General features: G+C 43.1%; 1 protein-coding gene across 1 annotated transcript in view; it reads right to left on the reverse strand.

Annotated features, from left to right (window-relative positions):
* The window catches only part of COL21A1 (collagen type XXI alpha 1 chain), a 125161-nt gene extending 102330 nt beyond the window's left edge, over nt 1-22831 (reverse strand). Inside the window, exons 1-2 of the mRNA XM_081187097.1 lie at nt 22437-22831; nt 15285-15368 (exon numbers count right to left, since the gene is read on the reverse strand). The gene's annotated coding sequence lies outside the window, so the exon portion shown is untranslated. The remainder of the gene's footprint in view (nt 1-15284; nt 15369-22436) is intronic.
* Nucleotides 22832-26553: the final 3722 nt, after the last annotated feature.

Below are 26553 nucleotides of genomic sequence, written 5' to 3' on the forward strand. Positions count from 1 at the left end.
ACGCCGGGAAGAGGAAACAGAAACTGTTTTCCGCCTTTGTTGCCATCCCACCACCACTGGACCTCAGTTTCTCTTCTTTAGCGCTAAACAATTCAGAACAAAACAGCTGGACTGGTACAATCCTGAACCAAGCAGGAGCAAAAGGCATGAAGGTGTTGGGCTAGGGAGATTTTTGCAGCCCAGGAAATGGAAGAGGCCTGGTCCATGATGTCAAGGTGTACATGCCTGGTGTGTGTGTGTGTGTGTGTGTGTGTGTGTGTGTGTGTGTGTGTAGGGGGCATAGGTTAATGGTGGGAGCACAGTTGCTACTGAAGTTCTAGATTGTTTACACTTCTCCCTAATGAAAACAAAGGCACTTTCAGCATGTTCCGAAACAGCCTTCTTTGTTACATCTCATGGCTAAGTTCTGGTACTAAATGCAGGTTCAGGAGCTGAGCCTTAGTAAGCCTAGCACAGGGGTCTGCAACCTTTAAGACAAAAAGAGCCACTTGGACCCGTTTTCGAAGAAAAAAAAACTGGGAGCCGCAAAACCATTGCGACATTTAAAACAAATATATCTCCGGAGCCGCGATCTGACAGCGGGTGGGAAGGTGACGTCGGGACGGTGCGTGACTAACGCACGCACCGCCCCCATGCGACGTCACAGCCAGTACAGCGCCCACCACAGTGGGGAGTGTCGGGGCGCACAATGCACCTCCTCCCCTCGCTAGTATCCGCCCCGGAGCCGCGGCAAAGGTGTAAAAGAGCCACATGCGGCTCCGGAGCCGCGGGTTGCAGACCCCTGGCCTAGCACCTTAAGTTTGACAGAGACAGTACAGACTAAGGATAATTGCTGTCCCCCATCATGCCTGGATATGGGAAGGAAAAGGTTAATCCTTCTCCTGCTAGGAATTCAACTTTTCATTTAAGGCAACAACAAAAGAAGCTTTTAAATGCTAATTGATTCACAATTAATCCAAGTGTGGGTGAGAATTCCAATAGGAATTCTGCCAAGTGAAACCACCTCTCAGAGTGCATGGCCAGTGTGTTGGGAGGTGAGAAATAGCTGTGAAAATAAAGGGGAATTCTTCCCATCCCTAGTATTTTTTGCTCACATTAACTCCCTTGAGCTTGTTTGTTTGTTTCTTGGCTAGTCACTCCACCAACACATGCTGCTCTTTATATGTAACAAAGCCAGCTCTAGCAACAATTTTCCAAGATCAGCCCAAGATGTTCTAAGGAACTGGAAAGTATTATACACCTGCCCAAAGTGGCCTACTACCATTCCACATGTCACAAAAAAGCCCCTCATTCGAAGATTGGGCAGAGGAACCTTAATCATATTTCTGAACACCTGTGGGGTGTTCATCAGTCTTAAAATCTATCAATGGACACTTAAAAAAACAAAACAACTGATGGTCCCAACTGTGCATTGGCTCTTTGAACAAGATACATCATGATCCTTTTTTTTTTACAATTATCAATGTAGGGAAAAGTGGATAGCTTCACACTGGGCTCTGCCCCAGCTGTCCTCTAGCAAGAATGAAGAATTTTAGAATGCTAATAATGGAAAATTGGGGGGGGGGGAATTCCAGTAGAAAAACAAGGTCACTCCTTTGAGTCTTTTTTGTTTAATGCTGGAGTATACCAGCACTCATGCAAGGTGTTTAAATTCTGAAACGTTCAAACGAAGTGTAAACATTTCTTACAGAGAATTGGGGTCTGTGCTAGAACACTGGTGCATGCCTGCAGATAGGCAACTTTGAAATAAATAACTCAAGGAGATTGGAATTTTAAAATATACATTTCATATTTGTTTTGTTTGTGTGTGTTTTTAACTACTGCTAGAGCACTGGAGAACTCCAGACATAATATTTAAAAAACAAATAATACATTAAAAATAATTTAAAACGTAAGACTGAATTAAATAAAACATGCAAGAGAGGGTCTCCCAAGGGCTGTAAAATACATCATATCATCTTTTCTAAGGTTTACATGAGAGCTCCAATTTGCATGAAGATGATCCGATATTGGGACATACACATACACACCCCTAACTGAGCAACTTCCACAGCCCTGGCGCTACCAAAGTCAGAGCTCTGACATCAACAGGGTCAAAGGAAGGTGGGGTCAGAATGGTTGCAGGGGGGTTAGAGGAGAACCAGGAAAATGCTTGGATCCAGTACCTTTACAATCACCCAATATGCCCCCAATTGTGGGAGAAGTTGTGCCAGCTGTAGACATGAATTTCTCCCTCCTATTTCCTTCTCATTACTCCCAACAAGGAGGAAAGAGTAATAATAAAAAACCCCTCTGTCCTCACTTTTGTGCTGCCAGCAAATGTCCAGAAAGACTTTGGATTTCCTCCTGCCAAGCCTTCTGTAGGTAAAAACAAGACCTACTTCACTGAAAGACATGCTTGTTCCTTTGAGTGACTAAAATGTGCATGCTTTCAAAGGAAAAAAAAGAGTTGCCTTTCTAGCGGCAGATGCCAACTTGCTGCTTTCTAGTAATTCTAAACAAACATCCATGGAGAAATTTAGGAGGAGATAATTCCATAAGTGGAAAAAGGGGAAGGAAGAGATTATGGGGAAGCCAAAAAGTGCCCCCAAACGCTTCCCCTTTTCAGTACAGCTCACCGATATTAGCAGAGCTAAACCACTGATACTTCTGCACTTTTTTTTTAATTTAAAGGTGGTTCTTTCTAGGTTATCAGACAACCAGTCAAACTTGGCTACCTACTGATACCACTACAGTGGTACCTTGGGTTAAGAACTTAATTAACTCAATCGGTTCCGGAGGTCCATTCTTAACCTGAAACTGTTCTTAACCTGAGGTACCACTTTAGTAAATGGGGCCTCCCACGGCTGCGCAATTTCTGTTCTCATCCTGAAGCAAAGTTCTTAATCCAAGGTACTATTTCTGGGTTGGCGGAGTCTGTATCCTGAAGCGTCTGTAACCCGAGGTACCACTGTACAGGTAAACAAAGCTGTTCAGAGTTAGGGTGTTTGAACAAGATAGCAAGGAGAAGGGGCTGCCGAATTTCAGAGGTTGTCTAAGTTGAGGTGCAAAGCTGAGCACTGCCCTCTAAATCACTGTCTCAAATATCAGATTCCTCATCAGTAACATGCCATTGGGGGAAAGGCGGGGGCGGGTAATGATTAAAGCTCAGTTTGAGTGTGCATGCTTATTGTAGATTGAGAGAACTCCAGCTAGCACTAGCCGACACCAGATTTCTGTGTTTTGATAAGTAATAACAAAAACATGTTTGGCCCCTCTGATATTGGGTCACTAATTACACTAATTGATTATTTTGCATCTTCCCATAATACAAAATTCAACAGCAGCAATGAATAATGTGGGAACTGCAGTCCATTTGGAAAAAGGAAAGAGGAATGGAGAATTAAAACTTTGCATACCTATTGAATAGACAAACTTGCATAGTTTCAGAAATAGCTTGATAAATGTTTGCACGTGTTACACTAACTTACCACAGTATCAAGGGCTGTTAATTGCATAAGCTTTTCACAGATACACAAATGAAGGGGTTCTATTTTGGTGTGTCTCTGTGTTATGAAGGAGAAGGAATACTTAGAAAAACTCAGGGAAAATACTGCCAATGCTGCAGTATTTATAATCTTGTGCTGCCCCACAGTGGATAAGTTCATATGGAGAGCTGTATCTCAGTATCCTTTTCTTCCCATTTAAAAATTCTAGGATGGAATTAGCAAAGAATTCCTTGACGTTGTTACGGTACCCTGAAGAAAAGTGCTCTTCACAAAACATTTACCTTATTTAACTGCTTTCACCTTGTTAGCTGACTTCTAGCTCCTTCTCTTTTGAATCACGTGGAGGGGGCATCTCACAATGATGGCCAGGGAATATGGCTATGCTGCTGGGATCTTCTACCAAGGCACACAGCTGGCCCTGAATGTCCACATGTGTTTGCATGGATGTCTGCTGTGGAAAAGCCTAAGCATGATTGTGCAGTGCCCAAACTGAATGAAAGCCCATGCACAAACCTTCTTCTTCACTGCAGACATCCATGGCAGGGCCAGCTGTGTGCAAGGGGGTGGGGCCAGTAGTGCCTGCTTGCTCTGCTTTAATCACATGATGCCTCTGTCATACAATGAACACACCAAGGAGGCTTACGCATTACCTGTGAAGTCAGACTGACCCAGCATAAACGTAAATATGAGCTGCCTCAGCAAATGCGTCAAGGAACTGAGGTCTTGCTAAGGTTACCGAACTTAGTGTTGTCAAGCATTGTCTAGGGAAAAAATCAGTGAAACCATATACAGTGGTACCTCAGGTTAAGTACTTAATTCGTTCCGGAGGTCCGTACTTAACCTGAAACTGTTCTTAACCTGAAGCACCACTTTAGCTAATAGGGCCTCCTGCTGCCACCGCGCTGCCAGAGCATGATTTCTGTTCTCATCCTGAAGCAAAGTTCTTAACCTGAAGCACTATTTCTGGGTTAGCGGAGTCTAACCTGAAGTGTATGTAACCTGAAGCATATGTAACCTGAGGTACCACTGTAATCACAAAGAGGTAATAAGTAGATTACTCACAAATGGGGCCTAATTTGCCACTCAAGATCAAAATGGCATGTTTAACTGTAGTGCTTCTGGACTTAGTGGGGTGCGGTGGCATAAGAGTGACTTTCAGATGACAAAGGGATCAAGGTTCCCTGCACCTATCCTGATCTGCTTTGTTTGTTTTATTCACTGTTTATGTATATAGTGCTTTACAGAGTAATACAGGAAAAGCAGGTTCCTGCCATGAGGAACTCAAAAATTTAGCATTCTGCAGAGGGAGAAACAACAGAGGGGGAAAGACACGACACAAGGGAACAAGAAAAATAAATGCGGCTGTTCTTCGGACAGGAAAAGGTTAAGTGAAATGACTGTGCCTAATATGCTTACATGGTGTCAAATACAAGTTAGTATTTTGAAACAGTAGAGCTGTCAAAAATTATACCAAGCTGTAGTTTTTCCACCCCTCAAACTCTCTTATAAGACCTTGGATGGTTAAAAAAAAAGTTGTTTGAAACTAAAGTATAATTCTTCTTACTCTTGCACTTTAATTGAACATGTTCGCTATAAGTAACTGCACGAGAAGCCTTAGTGAACACGTTGTCATTATGTGAAATCCCTTGTCACGAGTGAGACAGGGAGTGAGAGGATTACAAGCCTTTTAATCATGTACAGATTTCCACAAGCAGTTGCAGGAAGCTAAATTACTTCCAAATTAAAGAGTGGCATGCAACTGTATTACAAGGATTTTCACGTTAAAAGGAAACAGGGCACATTCTTCTTCTGTGACAATCTCCTCCAGCCTCTCCCTATGAGACTAGCTCTTCCAAAGCTATAACAGATTTTTAGTCAGCACTAGGAAAGAACAGAGTGAACAACCTGTTGTGCAGAGAAACCTGGAGTTCCTCTAGATCCCAGGTACCCTCTTATACCAGTCTGACCTAGAAAGCATGGGACAAGCAGAAAACTGTTCAGACATGTGTTTTCTGGGCACAGGATAAGTGGAAGTGTGGACAAGACCTTTGTTCTCCTTAAGTCTTCCATTCTGAAGCCAAAACTAAAATGCATTCATTAAAAGTATTTTCACATAACTTAAATCCAGCATATCCAAGTAGCCCTATATGGCCCAGTAAAAGGAAGCTTTGATTCTTAGTACAGTGGTACCTCGGGTTACATACGCTTCAGGTTACAGACTCCACTAACCCAGAAATATTACCTCGGGTTAAGAACTTTGCTTCAGGATGAGAACAGAAATCACGCGGTGGCGGCGCAGTGGCAGCAGAAGGCCCCATTAGCTAAAGTGGTGCTTCAGGTTAAGAACAGTTTCAGGTTAAGAACAGACCTCGGGAACAAATTAAGTACTTAACCTGAGGTACCACTGTATACTTGCTACTTAATTGCTCATTAAAAAATAGAATAAATGGGCAAGATGGTTTTGTGAACTGCGCAAGGACTTCTGCCTGCAAAATGGTGCTTTCCCCTCTCTTCCCCACGTTCTGTCCCTGCATCCCCAAAATTGGCAGGGGGGTGGGGAGAATCCCCAAAACAGCACACAGGGGAAGGAGAGGGGGATCATTCCCTCTGTCAAGCTGAAATGCTTGCTCTGACAGAACAATCAGAAAAGTGATGTTGAATTCCTCCCAAAATGTTTTATTGAATTTTTCTGTATCAACAATAGCCAGTTTAAACTAAACACGCATGGTATGATTATGGCCGTTGGCCATTCAAAATAAAACCATCTCAATAAACACATTTTACTATATTTCATTGGTTTCTGGTTGTCTCTTTATGAGACCTAGAACATTGCACTTAATAATAGTAAAATCCAGCTAACAATAAAAGTGCACTAAAAGAGCACAACATGGATTTAAAACACCAGTAAAACCACAGGAGTCATCAAAAGACACCAAGAAGCCATGAAAAGCCTGGACAAATGAAATGTTTTTTACCTGGGACCTAAAAGCCAGCAGATTCAGTGCCAGATAAAGAAAAGGAAAGGGTTCAACAAGTGAGGGACTGCTGAGAAGGTTCCTTCTCTGATAGCCACCCACTTCGCCTAAGAAAATGAAGCACGCAGAGGCAGGCTTCCATGAGAACATTCCAGCAGATTGATATGGGAGTAGGTGTCGTTCAGGTACTGTTCTACTTTACAGCTACCCAAATAAAACTGATTGGGAACCTGTGGCCCTCTAAATGTTGTTGGACTCCAACTCAAATGAGCCCCAGCCAGCATGGCCAGCTGTCAGGGGTGTTTGGAGCTGTAGTGCAGTAAAATCAAGTCTTGAATGCCAGATTATGACAAATTTGATCAATCCCACCCATCTCAATGAATTGTTAGAAATGGCAAATACTTAGCTTATAGAAAGTGTTTCAAAATTAACATTTTGCCAGTACAGTCAAACCTCGGTTGTTGAATGTAATCCATTCCGGAAGACTGTTTGACTTCCGAAACATTCGACAACTGAAAACTGAAGGTGGAAGCCTCAATACAATAGGGAAACTGAAAACGGAAGCCACATGGCACATTTGGCTTCTGAAAATCATTCAAAACCCAGAGCAGTTACTTCCAGGTTTTCAACATGATGGCAACCCCAGGCTTGCTGTCTCCTAATGGGTGAAACAGACCTAAGACTTAATGACCACCGCCCCCACCCCACCCAGTCTGCAAAGTTTCTTTTGAAACTGTGAGCGCAGAAAACAATTTTAACTACTGACATGATGTAGCAGAATAAATATTGAGGAATAATTTTTCATATCTGTGGAGCATTTGGAACAAAGAACATCTGTAAAAAGTGTCTCTCGGGGATGCATTGTACTTTGTTTGAAGGCAGTTTAAAATGGCTTTGCATGGTTCTCTTCAAAGTTAAGAGATCTTGGAATTGCATAACAATGTCGGTAAAACACACACACACACACACACACACACACCAATGCTACACACTTCATTTCAATTAGGCTGCTGTGGGAGCCATTAGTGGATTCCATGAATGCTTATTAGGGCTGGGGTCAAGAATAAAATGCTTAGCAGGTACTGCTTTTTGTTCTTGTGAATTATCTGTACAGTGCGTGCTATCTCTCTCACACTCACACACACACACACACACACACACACACACAGGCATCCATGTCATCTTGGGCACTACATGATCACTGTTGAGCACATACAAATAGGTCTCCCAGCTGAAGATATCTGTAAGGAGGAGCAGTCCCACTTCCCATCCTATGCATGCCCCACTTTCACATGAGTAATGTCTGAAGGGACCTAAAGTGTTTCAAGAGTATATCATGAGATGTGGCTTCTGGGTGAGTTAAGGTAGAGACAGTTGATAATAAATATGTGTAAGACCCCAAGAAAGTGGGGTCCTCCTATAATTGTCCTCCTATAATTCAGAAACTGCTTTAATTCAGAAACTGTCCTCCTCCTATAATTCAGAAACTGCTTTAATAGGTACTAATGTCCCTCTCTCCCACAATATATCCACAAATGAATTTAGCAAAATAACTCTGAAGCTGCAGGTTGGCTGGTTCACATCCTGTTACGCTGAAAAGAGGCAAAGTGGAAGAGCAAGTGATACATGCTTTGTTTCCCATGGCAGACAGGAGGACAAGTTATAAAACAGGTGCTGCAACAGAAGTTGGGAATCTGCAGTCCTCCAGATGCTGTTGAAGTCCAACTTCTTCCAGCAGCCACAGCAAGTACAGTCAATGTCATAGTTCAGCAGCGTCTGAAGGACCACAGGTTCCACAAGCTTGTGATAGAAGCAACTATGGTTGTTTTGAATGGCATTAGTCAAGATGCAGTGAAGGTGCTGCACAGCCTACATGCACACAGAGGAGCCAGGTATGAATCTAGATGCAAGTCAATCCAAGAAGTGGTTATAAGCAGGTGGAAACCTGACACCAACCACCTGGTGACAAGATGATCAGTGGCCTTTCAAGCTGCTTGGTAATCTTGATGTTCCTGGATATTGCTTTGGGCAGTTTCCCAGAAAGGAGATGCATTTGGCTTATTTTCAGCAATTATGGTTTACTGTCCTTAATTCTAAGGGTGGAATTCAATGAAGTGTTCAGGCAAATATTCTCCTTGCGCAATGAAACATTCTCCCCCTCTCCTCCCCCTGTTCATCCCTTAAATCTGTTATAGTATTCCCCCAACCCTGCAGAGCATATCTGGTGGTGATATGGGGTGCATCAGGGGAACAGAGAGAATAAATAATAAGCAAGTATCTCACTACATGCCTTTGAATCCAAGGAGAGGGAAAGCAGCACTGAATACAATGCAGGCTTTCTCCAACCCACCCACTGCTGTTGATGCTCCAGTGTGGGCTCCAGATATTCCCAGAAAAAGCCAAGAATAGACTGCAAACAATACATGTTTGGAAAGTCCCCAAATAAGCACAAAACAGTCAGTTGTTATTGTTGTTTAGTCATTTAGTCATGTCCGACTCTTCGTGACCCATGGACCAGAGCATGCCAGGCACGTCTCCCACTGTCTCCTGCAGCTTGGTCAAACTCATGTTCATAGCTTTGAGAACACTGTCCAACCATCTTGTCCTCTGTCGCCCCCTTCTCCTTGTGCCCTCCATCTTTCCTAACATCAGGGTCTTTTCCAGTGAGTCTTCTCTTCTCATGAGGTGGCCAAAGAATTGGAGCCTCAGCTTCAGGATCTGTCCTTCCAGTGAGCACTCAGGGTTGATTTCCTTAAGAATGTATAGGTTTGATCTTTTTGCAGTCCATGGCACTCTCAAGAGTCTCCTCCAGCACCATAATTCAAAAGCATCAATTCTTCAGTGATCAGCCTTCTTTATGGTCCAGCTCTCACTTTCATATATCACTACTGGGAAAACCATAGCTTTAGCTATACGGACCTTTGTCAACAAGGCATAGCTGTCAACCTTCCCTTTTTTTGCAGGAAATTCCCTTATTCCAGCGCCGCTTCCCGCTGCTTCCTGCTGCTATCCCGGATTGTTAGATATCCCATAGACTGTCCCTGGGACAGGTGAGGCTGCTGATCCCTTATTTTCGAGGCTGCTGATCCCTTATTTTCAAATCTGAAAGTTGACAGCTATGCAGCAAGGTGATGTTTCTGCTTTTTAAGATGCTTTCTAGGTTTGTCATTGCTTTTCTCCCAAGAAGCAGGCGTCTTTTAATTTCGTGACTGCTGTCACCATCTGCAGTGATCAAGGAGCCCAAGAAAGTAAAATCTCTCACTGCCTCCATTTCTTCCCCTTCTGTTTGCCAGGAGGTGATGGGACCAGTGGCCATGATCATAGTTTTTTTGATGTTGAGCTTCAGACCATATTTTGCGCTCTGCTCTTTCACCCTCATTAAAAGGTTCTTTAATTCCTCCTTACTTTCTGCCATCAAGGTTGTGTCATCTGCATATCTGGGGTTGTTGACATTTCTTCCGGCAATTTTAATTCCAGCTTGGGATTCATCCAGCCCAGCCTTTTGCATGATGAATTCTGCATATAAGTTAAATAATCAGGGAGACAATATACAGCCTTGTTGTACTCCTTTTCCAATTTTGAACCAATCAGTTGTTCCGTAGCTTCTTGTCCCACAGTCAGTAGGGGGCCCTAATCAGCCCACATGCTTACTCTATGCAGGCCAGACCTAAATATTTCTCATCAAGGTTTTTAGAGCTGTATTATCACCACAAGAGGGGGCTCCAATTCAGTAAGATAACGAGGGCTGAGACTGTTCTCTTTTAGCTACAGATTGTAGCATAAAGGATAGCTAACGAACAGGAAACACCCTCCTGAGAAAGATCACAGCATAAAACACTTAGGGAAATTAATAATGCAGTAGGAATGGGCTTGTCTATGCCACGTTTTACAAAGCATAAATAATATGTGGGATGGATTCCCAAAGATAGCAAGAGTTGCAGCTGTAAACCTATTAAGAAAATTGATTAAAAGAAAATCAATAAACTCTATCAAGGTGTGCTAGCCTTCCCAGATGGCTTTTTCCCCACCCCCAAGAGATGATTATATTAACTATTATTTGAACTCAAAAACCCTACTTACCAAAATGTCAGATTCATCAATGGACCTTTCTCCAAGAGAAGAGCATCCATTTTAGTAAACACCAGCCTCTTCCTTCCCTGGAACTGGCACTAATCTCATGACAATCAATAACTGCACATTATCTCCAGCAGTCAGACTAAAAGCCTATTTGTGCCACGAACCACTGAAAATCTGGCCAATGTTGGTGAACGCCCCGCTTATGGGACTGCTATCGAGCAAGGCATACAGAGCATCCAGGGTTTTCTTATGTTCTGGTTTTCTTATGTTCTGCTTATTTTGGCATCGCCTTCAGAGTCATTAACTTGCCACCAGTGCCATAGGTTGTGTGTGTGTGTGTGCGCGTGCGCACGTGCTGACATCTTAAAGGTAATTATGATGGAACATTCTGAAGGAATACCACCTGAATAAATTCCATCTGGATGAAAGGAACTACAGTACAAATTCTCAAAATTACCATTAGTTTGGTAAATGAGACTCAAGTTTGCTTTTGTTAAAAGTAAGGGGTGTTCACAAATAGTGTACCGTCCATGTACCAGTGTAACCTGTGTATGCAATAGCTGAGCTGAAGAAAAAAATCAACTAGCGTACACTCACAAAAAACCCATTTGTACAGTGTATTTGTAGAGACTGCTTGTACCCATCTTCAGTGTGACATGTGAACATGATCAATAATCCATTCAAGTTATATCAATATACTTTATCAGAAATGCTTTATCAATACATTCAAGTTATATTTGTATAATGTTTTGGTAACTTGGCTGTGTAAGTGGGAACATTTCTTTCCAGGTAGGGCACACATTAACCACTTTGGACCACTGGTTTGCCTCTGAAAGGCAGACCTTCTCTCAGGATCACACATACACACACATGGTCTTTATTACTTTTTATTCATATTTCATACTGCAAAGCGACATGTTATGGAAAGCACAGAGTTGCCTCCCAAACCAGCACCCCCTGTTGGGTTCTCCAAATCCTCTCTATAAATGTACTAACCCCGATTCTGTGTCCATAATCTTATATGAATCCTTTCTCCCTTCATCAGCAGCCTATTATGTAGAGCAAGTATGAAGAAACACACAGTGAAGTGAGGTCACAAGTTAATGGCAGTTAAGTATTACTGCTTTTTATGGGGGGGCGGGATTTTGGCACAGGAATGCTAATTTCTGCAGCAACCCTGTAATTTTTCATGACATGTATGTCTCTGAACTGTGTAGTATCTGGCCAGGGTTATATTTGCCAAGTCCAGTGAATATCAGTAAAGGTTTTAACACTCAACCAGTTTGACACTCATTGGCTGGATAATGTATTATGTACATGCTATCTGGAGTTGTTCACTATGGACCGTATCAGAAACACAAAAAGCAATTACAGTGGTCCAGTAATAGATGCAGGAATTAATATACATTCCCACACATATGTAGATCTTCAAAACATACCCACACTTTTAAAGCATACATGCCATCCATTTAAAGCCCATTACTTTCCCCAAAGAATCCTAGGAACTGTAGTTTAAGGCTCCAGGGAAATGTAGCTCTGTGGAGGTAAATTACTATTATTCTCTTGGGTGGGTGGGTCTTATGTGCTTTAAATGGAAAGTGTGTATGCAGTTAACGCAGGTGGCACTGTGGGTTAAACCACAGAGCCTAGGATTTGCCGATCAGAAGGTCGGCGGTTTGAATCCCCGCAACGGGGTGAGCTCCCATTGCTCAGTCCCTGCTCCTGCCAACCTAGCAGTTCAAAAGCACGTCAAAGTGCAAGTAGATAAATAGGTACCACTCTGGTGGGAAGGTAAACGGTATTTCTGTGCGCTGCTCTGGTTCGCCAGAAGCGGCTTAGTCATGCTGGCCACATGACCCGGAAGCTCTACGCCGGCTCGCTTGGCCAGTAAAGCAAAATGAGTGCTGCAACCCCAGCGTCGGTCATGACTGAACCTAATGGTCAGGGGTCCCCTTTACCTTTTTATGCAGTTGAAACAAAATAAAAAATAAAAAATTCCTTCCAGTAGCACACGAAAGCTCATACCTATTACAAACTTAGTTGGTCTCTAAGGTGCTACTGGAAGGATTTTTTTTTATTTTTTATTTTGTTTCGACTACGGCAGACCAACACGGCTACCTACCTGTAACTAGAACTATGCAGTCTACATTTTTCCTCAGACACCATTCTCTCCAACCCCTCTATCCAATAACAGTACAATGGAGCAAGGGATAAACTCTCACCATGTTCCTTTGAAACCTCACACCTGATTTATACAGACCTTACTGTTCTGCCATGCCACTAAAAACAAGTGTAGGACCAAATATATATGGTCTATGGGATGATGGCAAAAGGCCAGGCAGAAATACAAATCCCTTTAACCAGCAAAAGTATTTGGAATCCTAGCCAAAGAAAAACAGAAACCAGGGTTTGAGGGGGAAAGGAGATGGGGAGAGAGACTCCCCCCCCCCATTTTGTAGCTGCAATCCAGACCTACCTATCTCCTGTCATATATGGAGATGAGGCCAAAAATCCTCATACTTGTGGTAGAATGCAGCCATGCAGTGAACGGGTTGATCCACAGAAGACTCCATTAATGAAGTTGCAAAATAATAGCCCCAGACAGACAGCGGACAAGCTTCTCATAGATGGATTAATTGTGAATTTTGTATTCATGCACACTAAAAGTCTACTGATAAATGATGGGTGTTTTGCATGAGTGAGACGGATCAGGCTCAATGATCATCAGATGGTGCAGATGGAAAACTTTAATTAACAGATGTGTGACCCTGTGGCTCTGTTGTAAGTTATCAGGACATTTATTGGACTGCAGTAAAGGGAACACACGTGTGCACAACATGGGCACCATTTATCATTCCCCCCTCTCCCAGTTCTAGTCTGCTTTCCCTTTTGCTCAAATAAAGCCACTTCAAGCCATAAGTGCAAGGGAAGACTGGTAATTTAAACAATGCTGTGAGCCAGGAAAGGCTGAGCACCAAGTCAAGATTACCATTCATTTGACTCTATTGGCCCCACAGTGAAATCCCAGTTTTACAAAAAGGCCCTGAAACTGGTATAATTTTAAGAGTTGATAACACCTCAACTTCAGATCCTCTGATATAGCACTTATAAGGTCCCCAGCTTGTGCACAAGTTGTGCTGAGACCTGAAGGAAGGGAGTGGATAAACCAAAAGTGTGACCCTGTGGCTCTGTTGTAAGTTATCAGGACATTTATTGGACTGCAGTAAAGGGAACACACGTGTGCACAACATGGGCACACAGCACCAAATTCTTGCTCACTTTTCTGGGTGGGTTTAATGCAGAACAGCATGTACTTCCTCCACTGCATCTCTTCAAAGCCCAGACTTTCTCCCTTGCAAAGCAGGGGAGTAGAGGGAATAGCTTTCAGTGGAGAAGCAGTGGGGGGAAAGGAGAGTGCTTAATCCAGGGGTGATGAACCCCTGGCCATTCAGATATCGTTAGAATATAGCCCCTATCACTCCTGACTATTGTCCTTGCTAGCTGGGGCCAATGAGATTTGGAATACAACAAGATCTGAAGGGCAACAGGTTCCTTATCCCTCAGCCATTCCCTTCTGTCTCTTGCTGTCACTCCCAGAAGATTTTCCCAAGCCCCAGTTAACAGATTCAGGTGATGGGGGGAGAGAAAAATTACTAGTATGGGGAAATTAGGAGGGAGTGGTGGGTGTGGGGAGGTGGAAGGATTCCCTTCCCCATAGGAGTTAATTCCTATGGGCTCTACTCTCCCCATAAAATATTTGAGGGGGCCAAGGCCCCCAAAGTTGATGGGCATGCCCCCCAATATTTTATTCAAGTTGATATCCCTGCCCCTCCCATCTGCTGCTCTCTGCTGGGAACTGTTCCTACCTACCACCCTTTTTGCAAAGAAAAAGCAGCAGCTGGACTTTGAAGATACACAATAGATACAGGATATGTAGTCCACCCTAAATGCCTCTCCACACAATGTTTCTTTAGGTGCACACTTAGGATGTTATATCTGTGCACCTAATAATGTAGAGTGTGAATACAGCAAGCTGTGTTGGAACTGACAGTGCTGAGCTAACTGGCAGGTTTACATGCACATTGAGCACTTCTGAGTACACAGAACTCCAGACCAGGACACTCTGGACTTTTTAAGAAGGAATCTACGAAACTTAATTGAAGCCATACCATGCAGCCTTCAAACCTTGGACCAGATTTAACTAAATAGTTGCATTAGCATAAACCAGTGCCAGGACACCCACTACTGCAATGGGGCTTTCCCCACTCTCCTCAATTTGCTCCGGGCATCAGGAGAAATCTCCAGAACACAACATATGTGAGGAGGAGGGAGGGAGTCATCATTCCATCAGGAAGTCCTACTTTGAATTACAGCTCTTGATTTTTTTTTATATATGGGTCAATGAGGACCAAGAACCTTAGTCTTCTGTTCTAAACCCAGTGAAATAAAATTCTGACTCATGACACTGACCTGTATTCAGGCCTAATGAATGAGATGTGTTTTGAGCACTGTATAACTAAATGGAAGCTCTAGTTTTCTTTCAATTCCCCCACTATGCATCAAGACATGTCTCAGAAGCGAGTTGCTGCTCAAGAAGAACGCCAGCTGTTTTTAATTTTGGGAGCTCAGATGCAAATTGGATCCACAGCAAGAAGTCATCAAAGGACAGGTTAAAAAAATACTTGGTGCAGACAAAAGCTGGTTTGCAATGATTATGTATCTCCAGTAGAGGATATCCACATACCTTCTTCAGATAATGAAGCACTGTAGAGACTCATCAGAGGAACAAGGACTGGAACTTTCATTGTTAAACACTGAAAAGATGCACCTAAAAGGAGATTCAATGAATAGTTAATAATACTGGTTGGTATTGATGCCATTAATCAACAATTGGACCCAGATTTCAGTTTGTGGACGTTCCTGGAAGACATGTTTCTCATGCTCATTCTCACCCCTGCAGTCACATGCAACTTCCAAAAAGAATCCTCTGAGAGGCTAAGAGGAGATGGGGCATGGTGGGCTGGTGGGACTTCCCCAAATCAGGCTGTGGTTCTAAAAATAACCCAGGAAGGTAGATTATTTCTTCTTGGAAGTCACATAGAACCCTTCTCCAAACTGGATTACCACAGGGAGCGAGGGAATAGGTATTAAAACTATGTCACTGAGTCGGCATTCAGGGTGTTAGTCCAGCTCTGTAACATCTGCAAGATGAAGTGTGGCAAGCACTTGATTAATGAGGCTATCAAGAGGCCATGGCTGACATTCCAAGATTTCAAGTTACACACAAACTCTCTCTTGGGACAGAGCAGTAAAAAGCGGCAGGGGGGATACTCACTTTGGAAATATAAACAAAAATGAGTAATACATTCTTGTTCTCCACCACTATCTTGATCTATGAGGATCCTTGTAAAGCAGGGTGGTGGTGGTAATTTTTGAAATCTATATAATTACTGCCTTACAATGGATACTAAAAATGTTCTGTTTCATTATCATGCCAGGTAATGATACAGAAGTTGCTGGTCTTGTTTGGAACAAGCCTAGACTTGCACAATTACAGCATCACTGAAGCGTAAAACATGAAACTGATTAGCTTGTGTGGTAGATTAACTAATAAATCAGAATTAAATGGTGTTTTCTGAAACACTTTTCTGGGTCAGTTGCATAGCTGTTTAGGGTGGAGTCTGCCATAAGTCACAATGAATTAGGGCAACACAGCAGCATCACAGGATTTCTACACTGGGGCCTTGAGCCAATATTGATATACCAGCATAAATTCTTAGCAACAGTGACAGTTGATGGATATTTAGTTTGATATTAATCTGTGCTTTTTTTAAAAAAAGTGTTCACTATTAAACATAATTTTCAATCAATGTCTGATCTAATTTGACTGAGAAAGTAGTTGTAGTCCAAAACTCCACAACAATGCAATGCAATGCAATACAATACATGTTGGATTGAGTAGAGGCTAAAAAAACCTCATGCAATTAGGGGATTTGATACAATAGTCAACATTTGGGGAAAGATACCCATTGTCATCCCCTTTGCATGTAGCAGTGTGATGTTCTGTTCAATATGGTGCTGTGGTCTTAACCACTGAACCTCTTGGGCTTGCCAATTGGAAGGTCGGCGGTTCGAATCACTGCAACGGAGTGAGCTCCCGTTGCTGTGTCCCAGCTCCTGCCAACCTAGCGGTTCGAAAGCACGCCAGTGCATGTAGATAAATAAGTACTGCTGTGGCAGGAAGGTCAGTGTTGTTTCTGTGCGCTCTGGTTTCTGTCACTGTGTTCTGTTGCACCAGAAGTGGTTTAGTCATGCTGGCCACATGACCCAGAAAGCTGTCTGTGGACAAACACCAGCTCCCTCAGCCTGAAAGCGAGATGAGCGCCGCAACCCCATAGTCACCTTTGACTGGACTTAACCACCCAGGGGTCCTTTACCTTTTACCTTTATTCCAGTCAACGAGCCATTCCCATTTCCAGGATACTCTATTCCATTTCCCCTTCTCCCCCTTAGTAGTCCATTCTCCTCCTCAATCAGGGATACAATATTTCATGGTCTTATTTGAATGTGATTTTTTGTGGGGGTTTTGCCACCTTAGGTTCTGGTTTTCCTTTTTGAAAAATGTACTTCAGCATTGCAGGGGGTTGAACTAAATGAACTAAATGCTGCTGAATCTAAGATGACCCTCTAAAATAAAACATTGTATTACTTAGAGCAGCACCTTATTTCATTCTTTTTTAGTAAATACTTGTACAATACTGTGATATGTGTGTGTGTGTCTTTTATATTTCATTGTGCAATTAATCTAATTAGTTGCTTAAAATCAAGACATCTAATCAGCCCAGTGTTATCATCCAGCACTCTGCAGGCTAGCGTATATATAAATATGCTGACTTATCTGGTTTTTTACTTGCTCTATTAAAAAAGAGTCAGTAGGCAATTCTAAGTGAAACATGCTTCAATAGGTCATTCCACCTCCTACTGTTGCTGTCTTTGAAATTAATTAAGGATTAATCCTAGATCAATAGTTAACCTCACTGCAAAATTTTATAAGAAACATTGATTCTTTACACACATGTCAATAGAGCAATTTCTTAAAGAGGAGACATATTGCAGAGATTATAAATTTAAGAATATATCAGCAGCGGAAATACAAAATGCATAATAATTTAAATCAGTGTTCCATTTGGTTTTGTATTGAAGGATAATGTTTCAAGCAGCAATACTTTTGAAGGTAGCAAACATTTAAAACCACAAAAAATAGGGGAGGGGGATCATGCCCAGATGAAGCAAAAGGAAAAGGAAAAGCAGAACTGGCCCAGTAGAAATATCAGAAACATTCAGGTGGCCTATCAGACCATGTCTGCATGGGTGCTGGGCAGAAATTAGAGCCACAGATGGCCTGAGGTAGTTCACTGTTCAGGCTCATTTAGAAAACTTTTTTGCTCTACGTGTGCTACAATTCAGCCCCAGTTGGGAGAAATGCTTCCCAAATAAAGTGCCTGGGAAGTCCTTGCTGAGAGCCATGCATTGCCAATATCCCTTCCCCATGAACTCTTTCTTCCATACAAATGTGACATCTTTGTTACAAGGATGGGCAAACAGGTAATTTAAAGAGCTTCTGATACAACCACTCACTTTAACACCAAAAATAAAATTAGTCTCTCTCACACACGCACACACACACTGCTGTTTTTTACCTCAGGCGAAGCCAAACAATTTTAGTGTGTTCAAGGGAGTGGAACTCTGCATTCTTTGGTAGTTCTAGGGATGCAAAGTCCATCTGTTTGCCTAGGTATATAGGTAAAACACAGCTATGGTGCAAGGCTGGACTTCACCATGTTTCTCCGGAAATAGGTCCAAAAGCCTGAAGTCTGAGCTAACTGTCACAGGCAGACACATGTAGGTGTATAATGTTATTTAAATGATAATGCGGCCCTGAAAATGCGCCCCTGAAAAAGCCTGTTTGAACAATTGTTCAGAACCCCTGACCTACCTAGCAGCAAGTCAGAATGTCAAGTCCAATGTCTGGGGGTCAAGCCACACAAGCAAAGTCTAAAGGCCAGGAGAAAAAGTCCAGAGTCAATTCAAGTAATCAAGTCTGAAGTCCAGCAGTCAGAATGCAGTCCAGAATCAAACCAAAAGCACAGTCCTGTAGAGGTTCTAGCACATTCTCATCAAGCCAAGGTCCATCAACATGGGCAGTTGAGCTCTACTTCCCTTTTGTACTTTGCCTGCTGATGGCAGCACCTGGGCTTGATGAGGCATGTGACCCTCACCTGTTTCAAGCCTAATCCAGCTGAGGAATCACACCCCTCCTCCCAGAGCTAGCGAGCCCCACCTGGCCAGCTAGGGAGATGGGCTGCGGGCCTTTGTCTGCCTCAGCCTCCTAGAACTCCTGCTGCTCCCTATGCCTCAGAGGCCACCATGTTGGTAGAGACAGGGGCCCCTCTGGTGATGGGTCCTACTGCTCTGGTTCCTGTGCACTGACCTCCATCCCCTTGCCATCTTCCATCACCCTGTGAGTACTTCCTGCTCCATCCTATTATTCAAGCCTAGTAAATGAAACAACAGATGTGTAAATTAATATGAAGGATCCAAATTAATTGGTCTTATGCTAGCTAACTTGGAACTAAAGTGTGCTAGGGATGGAGAAGAAATTCAAATCAGCTCATATTTAAAGGTGAAGCAACTTCATTTGTCCTTCCTGAAACCATATGCAAAATGAAACTTAGGCATTCTTCAAAATGTGCACTTCCCTGAATTATGCAATGCAGTTCTCCAGCAAAGTAATGTGCACAAAAATGCATATATTAATGAAAATAACATACAAGCATGCATCATGTAAGGCATAATTGCATATCAAAATGAAGAAATTAGGAGAAATTTGTATGAATTTGTAGATTAATTTTTATGAGGACACAACTGATTGGGAAATGTGGACAACTGAACTTCAGGTTGGAAAAAGTGAGAAACGGAGAGAAACCAAAATTAACTGGTCAACCCACCTCTAGAAACAACATTGAAACTGATGGGGCTATTGTAGAGCAGGCATAGGCAAACTCTGCCCTCCAAATGTTTTGGGACTACAACTCCCATCATCCCTGACCTAGGGATGATGGGAGTTGTAGTCCACTCCCATCATCCCTGACCTAGGGATGATGGGAGTTGTAGTCCCAAAACATCTGGAGGGCAGAGTTTGCCTATGCCTGTTGTAGAGTAAGTGGTTTGACACTAGCAGTCAATGTTGAGCCCAAACTTGTGTGAAAATTTCAGTTTCATTCACAAAGTAAACCCTTGTTACAGCAAAGGGCTGTGAGTGAAAGAGTGTTAGAACTGATAAGCACTCACTAGGTCCAAGATAAAGATCCCATGGTAGGAGGGAAGGCACTCCAGACACAGTGCAACTTTTGTGCAGTTCCTCAGAGATAGCAGTCTATGTGGTGTGAGATAAAATGTGCTCATTTTCACTGTTCATAATGTGTGTATGTGTGTGTGTGTAATAGCAAGAGAATTGCAAATGGCAGCCACTGATAACTTGTGGAGACCCTCAGAGTAACTGATGATATGCTGCCTTGTGGGCAACTTTTAAAGACACCCCCCCCCCCAAGGTTTGGTTCTAAGCTTAAACTGTTAGATTCCCCTTTGGATTAAGGGTTTGCAGCTTTAATCACAAGTACTTTTCAGGAAGAAAACATCTGATCTCAATACCTGAAAAGATGAAGGCATCTCCCTTTCATCCATTGTTCAAAAGTTGAAAAGCCCCAGTAGTACACCACATGTAAGAGTAGCTGCTGCCAGACATCCCTGGGAGCAACGTGATAAACAACTCTCTTTTATTCCATGCAACCCTGTTCAAAACAGTCCCATTCCACAACGCATGTCACTTTCTACCATTACTGCTGTATCAATCCCCTTTGTTTCATCAATCACCACCAGCCACTTTGACCCATAATCAATGAAAGGAGGCCTCTGTATTCCCAATGACACTTTGCCTTTCTTAAGCCCTTCATTACGAGTGGGTATCTTTGTCTAGAAAACATAATGTCTTCTGAACACCTCTGACCAAACATAACTTGATACGATCTCAGTCTTATTATTAAGAGTTATCTGCAGCTGAATCAGAGAAGAATGAAATGGAGATAATAAAAAACTATTACAAGTTTGGGGATGAACTCCATATGAAAAAGTCTGCTGATTTATGCAACTTGGTTTCTGACTGCCTGACTGATGAACCAGGCATGCTGTTAGAGAAAGTATATTTCTGTAATATCAGTCACTGCAAGTAAGACAGGGTTCTTCTTACTTGATTTCAGAGACAGTAGCAATGTTAGAAAACATGTCATTATCTTGGCCAATGATTATTCACATTTAAAGAGTTGGACTACAGAAGCCAGGGCCATCTTTAGCAAATGCGCCACTGGAGTGCAAAGATCCACCCAGAGCCCCCAAATTTAGTTTAGCTGCCCCCATTGGGGGGGGTGCAAACTCAAAGTTGTTGAGCTTTTTTGGGGGGAGGGAAATCGCTCACCAGTAACAATGATGCAGCAGAAATAACTGCTTTTGTTTCCTGACTCATCAGGAATATTTGACACTACAGAGGAGAGGGGCAGGAACTTTCATTCCATTGCTTTTCACTGCCACCAATCAAGAGGGACCGGTATACAGTAAGTATACTTTTGGCACCTCCCAGAATACATTTGGCGCCCCCCAGAATTCGGCGCCGGGGTGCTCCACACCCCTGTATAAAGACAGCCCCGACAGAAGCTATGGTAAACAAAATAACGGCTTGGCCCAGAGATATGTACACTTGAAAACAATCTTAATACAACCAGTCTTGCCTGCAGCCATTTGACGGCAATGCACATTTGAAGAGAATTATTTATGCTTGAGAGCTGAGCCTTGCAGGCTGGAGTGGCATCCTCTTTGCCTGCATGAATCAGAACTCTGCATAGCTTACACACATATCCACACACAAGTAGAAACAGTTTTTTACACATACACAAAGGCATGTTTCTGCCGACATGGGAGAGGACAGAGCTGAGCTTGTGAAACAACTTTTCCATGTTTGCACACTGTTAAAGAAAGTTGCCTGGACACCACAGGGTTTTTGTTTTGTTTTGTTTAAAGAAAGGTCAGATGATCCCCCCCCCCAGGATGCTTTTTAATAGTAGCCCATTAGAGGGCATCAAAGTATTACATATTTGCAGAAATAATATATTGAGATAATGGGCAATGGATTCATTAATAGGGGTGTTATTGAACCCGAACCCAGCTCATTAATTTATATTGGAATGTTAAGTGTGTGCTTAAATCTGTCCCATGGAAATTAATGGCATTGCAACATGTTTAAATGTATCTGGCTTTCCCTTGAGTCTCAAACTCCTTTGGAGGTGTCACAGAAAGAGAATAGGAGGAACTCTAATAATTTGTATTGGAGGGACCCAGTGGGCTGCAGGTTGATGATTCCAGGTCTCAAGAGGAGTCTGATCCCCCAGGAGGGAACCAGTCTTCTGTCAGGGGGTAAGGGTGGAGAGTTAGACCCCAGGGAAGGCTCAAGTGAGCTAGCAGAAGAGGGTCCCAGCACTCTCCTTCCAAATACGCCTTTTGTTTGCCTTTTGTGCTGCCTCCTGTCACTCACAAGCCTTCTCACTCTGGAGAGATGGTTGAGAGTAACCCTGCCACCATCTCCATGGAGATGCCAGCACCAGAGTAATCAAATTTAGCATAGCCAACCCACTCAAAGGGATGCCTTTTTTTGTCCAGTCTCAGGACTTCAGCTGCCCACCCTGGGCACCCTTCCTTCCTTCAAAAGGAAACTGCAGGGTGGTGCTTGTTGGCTCAGCGTCTGAGCTCGCACCTAGCCCTGCATTTAGTTTGTCATGAGCCTGCTTACCCTTGTAAATTGTAGCTTGCCTTATCCACACATTAAAGCCTTTGGCAGAAATGGGGTTTTGAGTTCAAGTTCTCCATCAGATGGGGAGGGCCAGGACACAAACATGGTCAGATTGGAACAATTTATTCTGGTTTGTGGTGTTCCTAAACTGGTTGTAATGATAAAAGTAGAGATTTCCCCTTATAAACTGCAATGGTTTCTGTGCAAATAGTTCTGCAGTGAGACTTGTGGCATTCTTTATAAATGACATCAATATTTCATTTGTGGCAGGGTGTAGGAGCATCCAAATGCTAATCTTAAAAATTCTCTCTTGAGGAAATCTTGCTGCTCACTCAGCAGGGGTTTATATCCATTGCTGAGCAATCTTGCCGGCACACCATGACTTTAATTCCTTATTCCTCGATCCGTCCTGAATGGCTTCCGGTTCCGGTCGCGACCTGGGAGGGAGCGCAGAGGACCAGCTCCTGGTTTTCTGAGTGTTGCGGAGGTTTGGGGAGCCGCTTGGGCGCAGCGAACCCGAAAAATCCGAAGGGGGGAACCCTCCGGAGACTGGCCCCCTGCAGCGTGGAAGCGGTCAGGACACCTCTCCGCCCCGACAGGGCGCGAAGACGGAGACCGCTAGCGCAACTGGGGATAGTCCTGCCCCCGCAACGCGACGCCTCAAGCTCCGGCCAGGAGAGGCGACGGACCTCCTAGAAGAATAGGAAGGCACACGCAGTGTCTCGTAGCGTTAATTTAGAACGCGTTTGCTTTTTGGAAGCGCAAAGTTAATGGTGGAACTGCGTGCCGCCTGGTTCTTATACTTTTCTTGTTAGAAATCTACAGAGGAGTTCACTCGGCGATGGAACTAAGATGGCGCTGGAGGAAGTCGGAGGTTTGAGGAGGCTTCATGCAAAGTCTGCCTGAGTGAGCGAACTTTAAGTTGTGGAATTAGAAGTACAGTATACCTGTTTAAAAGCCTTAATTGTTCATAAAGACTGATTAAGTGACTGACTAAGTGGAGGGGGGGACGGCAATAGCCAACCCCTCTCTGTTGCCTACGCAGCTCCTAGCCGCGGTACGTTTATTGGTTTTTAAGCCGTTTAATTTGTTTTCGACATTTTTACATTCGTATTGGATTTGAGGATATGAGGAAGCTCTGAGGCGTGCTTGGTTGTCCCTGAAGGGTTTCCAGACTGGTCCCGAGAATTTAGAACTTAGAGGAGGACGGAATATTTTAGAAGAGGGAGAGGTTTCACTCCCCCCTCCCCTCCGTGCATCTGCCGCCTCCCTTTCGTTTTCTCTTCTTTTTTATTTCCCCCTCTTTTACCTCTTCGTTTGGAGGTTAAACACAGACAATTGGACTTGGCTTTGGATTAAAAAGCGGAGTATATACCTTTAAGGCTGGATTGTGTATACACCTTTAAGGTTGGATTGCGGGCAGAAAGCCTTGCCAGAACCAGTGGAGGGAAGTGGATCGTTCTGTGACTCAGAACCAGTGGAGGGAAGTGGATCGTTGAGAAGAATTTGAAAGACAACGTTGGGATTATACAGCGGAATTACCCCGGAATTACCCCGTTCAGCATCGCCTCCACCCCCCTCCTGATACTCTTTGTTATGCTCCGATTTTTGGCATAGATGTTGGTACTGACATTGACATAGAGCCCTGCCCTGGGGCTGCTTGGAGATTTATGTGCTGGACACAACCTTGGAAAGACTGACCTTCTTTAGATGGTGAAAACTGCTTCATCTCTGTTGCATCTTTCGGTTTTGGTTTCCTCCTGTTTTTCGCCTGCAACTGTTGATATTTGTCGAAATTCAAAGGAGGGACACAAGGGAAGGGGAGAGTAGTAGGGGGTGAGTAAAGAATTTGGGGAGGAGAATGGCAGGGAAGGATGGGAAGGATGGAAAGAAGGGGGGTGGGACACCGGGGGAGAGGAAATGGTCCCGCCAGGAAGAAATTAAAGATCTAGACAATTTGTGGGCGAGAATAAAGGAGGAATTTAAACAGAATACATTATGTATGGAACAGAAGCTAGGAGAGGTACAGGAGAGAATTGACAAAAGGATAGAGGGAGCAGTTGGGGAACTCTCAGCTAAAATCCAGGACCTCTCTGTTAAGTCCAGATTGATTGAAGAATCGAATAAGAAATTACAGAAAGAGATAAGGGAGCAGAAGAGAGAGACAACGAAGGTGAAAGAAGAGCTAAGAGAGCTGAGTAGCTCACAAGACAGGATATGGGATAATCTAGCCATGGCAGACATGCGACAAAAGCAGCTACACCTGAAGTTTAGAGGAGTAGCGGAGGAAAGAAATGAAGATATAAGAGGGAAAATGATTAGAGAACTGTCTAAATGGTTAGATATAAGGGAGGAAGAGCTGGCTCTCTCTATAGAGAATGTTTTCAGGATGTCAAAACCTAAACATTTCAGAACTAACAAATTCCTGGGTGACTGTTTAGTGATTTTCAACTCAGTGGAAGTGAAAAACTTAATCTTAAGGAAGAGCTACCACAATAGATTAAGAATTGATGGAAGACCCATTATTATTTACAAAGAAATACCGGTCAGGTTATTACGCAAAAGAGAGGGATATAAGCAGGTGGTAGCCTTTTTGAAGAGAAACGGGATACAATTTAAATGGGAATTCCCAGAAGGGATCACCTTCCACTATAAGGACAAGAGATTTAGATTGATGGACACACAGGAGGTTGAGAAGTTTTTGAGAAGGTATGAGAAAGATCTGGGAAGGCCAGAGAACAAGCCCGGGAGCAGGGAGAAGGTGGTGGAGGAGACAGGGGGGGAGGGGGAACGAGAAGAGGAGGAGGGGATGGAAGGAACAGACGAGGATGATGAGGAGGCCGTGGTGGGAGCGGGGACGGCAGAGGAAGGGGAGCCTTCAGGGAATAGAGGCAGCAAAGTTTAGTTCGGGACCCAGGTCAGAGAAATCGTAATAGATAAAGAGAAACAATAACACACACATTAAACCTTTTATCTTGGAATGTGAATGGGTTGAATGAGAAAGTTAAAAGGAATAAAATTGAGAGAGTGCTGAAAAATAAAAACTATGATGTAATTTGCTTCCAAGAAACCCATATTGCGAAGAAACATAAACATATTTTGATGAATAAAAAGTTAGGAGTAGAATTTGTTAACTCGGAGATAAATAAAAAAAAAGGGGTGGTGATTTATGTAAAAGAGAAATGGAACCCCGTACAAATTTGTAAAGATGAGGAGGGTAGGATTCTAGGGATCCAACTAAATTTTAGAGGGGAAAAAATTAATGTAGTGACGGTCTACGCCCCGAATAAAAATAGAGCAGAATTTTTTGAGAAACTTGAAGGAATCCTATTAGAATTAGAAACGCATAAACTAATTCTGCTTGGGGATATGAATGGGGTGCCAGCACCGGAGTTGGATAGGAGTGTAAAGAGAGGGAATCCTAACAAAGGAAAACTGCCGAAATCTTTTAAGGATTTAGAGGACAATTTAGATTTAGTGGATGTTTGGAGACACAAAAACCCCACCTCCAAACAATTTACTCATTATTCAGAACCACACCAAAGTTGGGGTCGAATTGACCAAATTTGGATGACAAGAACCCTTATTTTAAGGGTGAAGAGATGTGAAATTTTACCTAGGACACTTTCTGACCACTGTGCGTTGGTAATGGAAATTAAGGGTGGGCCTAAGGGACAATACAGATGGAGGATGGAGGAAAATCTATTGGATAATGATGAGGTGAAAGAAAAGATTAAAAGTACCTTAAAAGATTATTTGGATTTGAACTTGAAGGGAGGACCCACTATAGATATAGTATGGGATGCCAGTAAGTCGGTTATGAGGGGGGTTCTAATTCAACAAAATAACCTTAGGAGGAAATTAAGAGAACAAAAGAAAGAAGAAATACTAACACAACTGAGAACTTATGAAAGGAAGTTGACTATAAACCCAGCAGATGCCGAGACCACCCGTGCCCTAAAGGTGCTACAGGCCCAGTATTCAACTATATTAAATATGGAAATAGATTGGAGAATCAAATATATGAAACAGAGGTTTTTCGAATCGGCAAATAAAATGGGGAAGTTACTCGCGTGGCAGTTGAGAAAGAGGAAAAAGCAAAACGTGATAAGTAAGA

This window comes from Podarcis bocagei, assembly GCF_964188305.1.
Source record: "Podarcis bocagei genome assembly, chromosome: 3".
Lineage (NCBI taxonomy): Eukaryota > Metazoa > Chordata > Lepidosauria > Squamata > Lacertidae > Podarcis > Podarcis bocagei.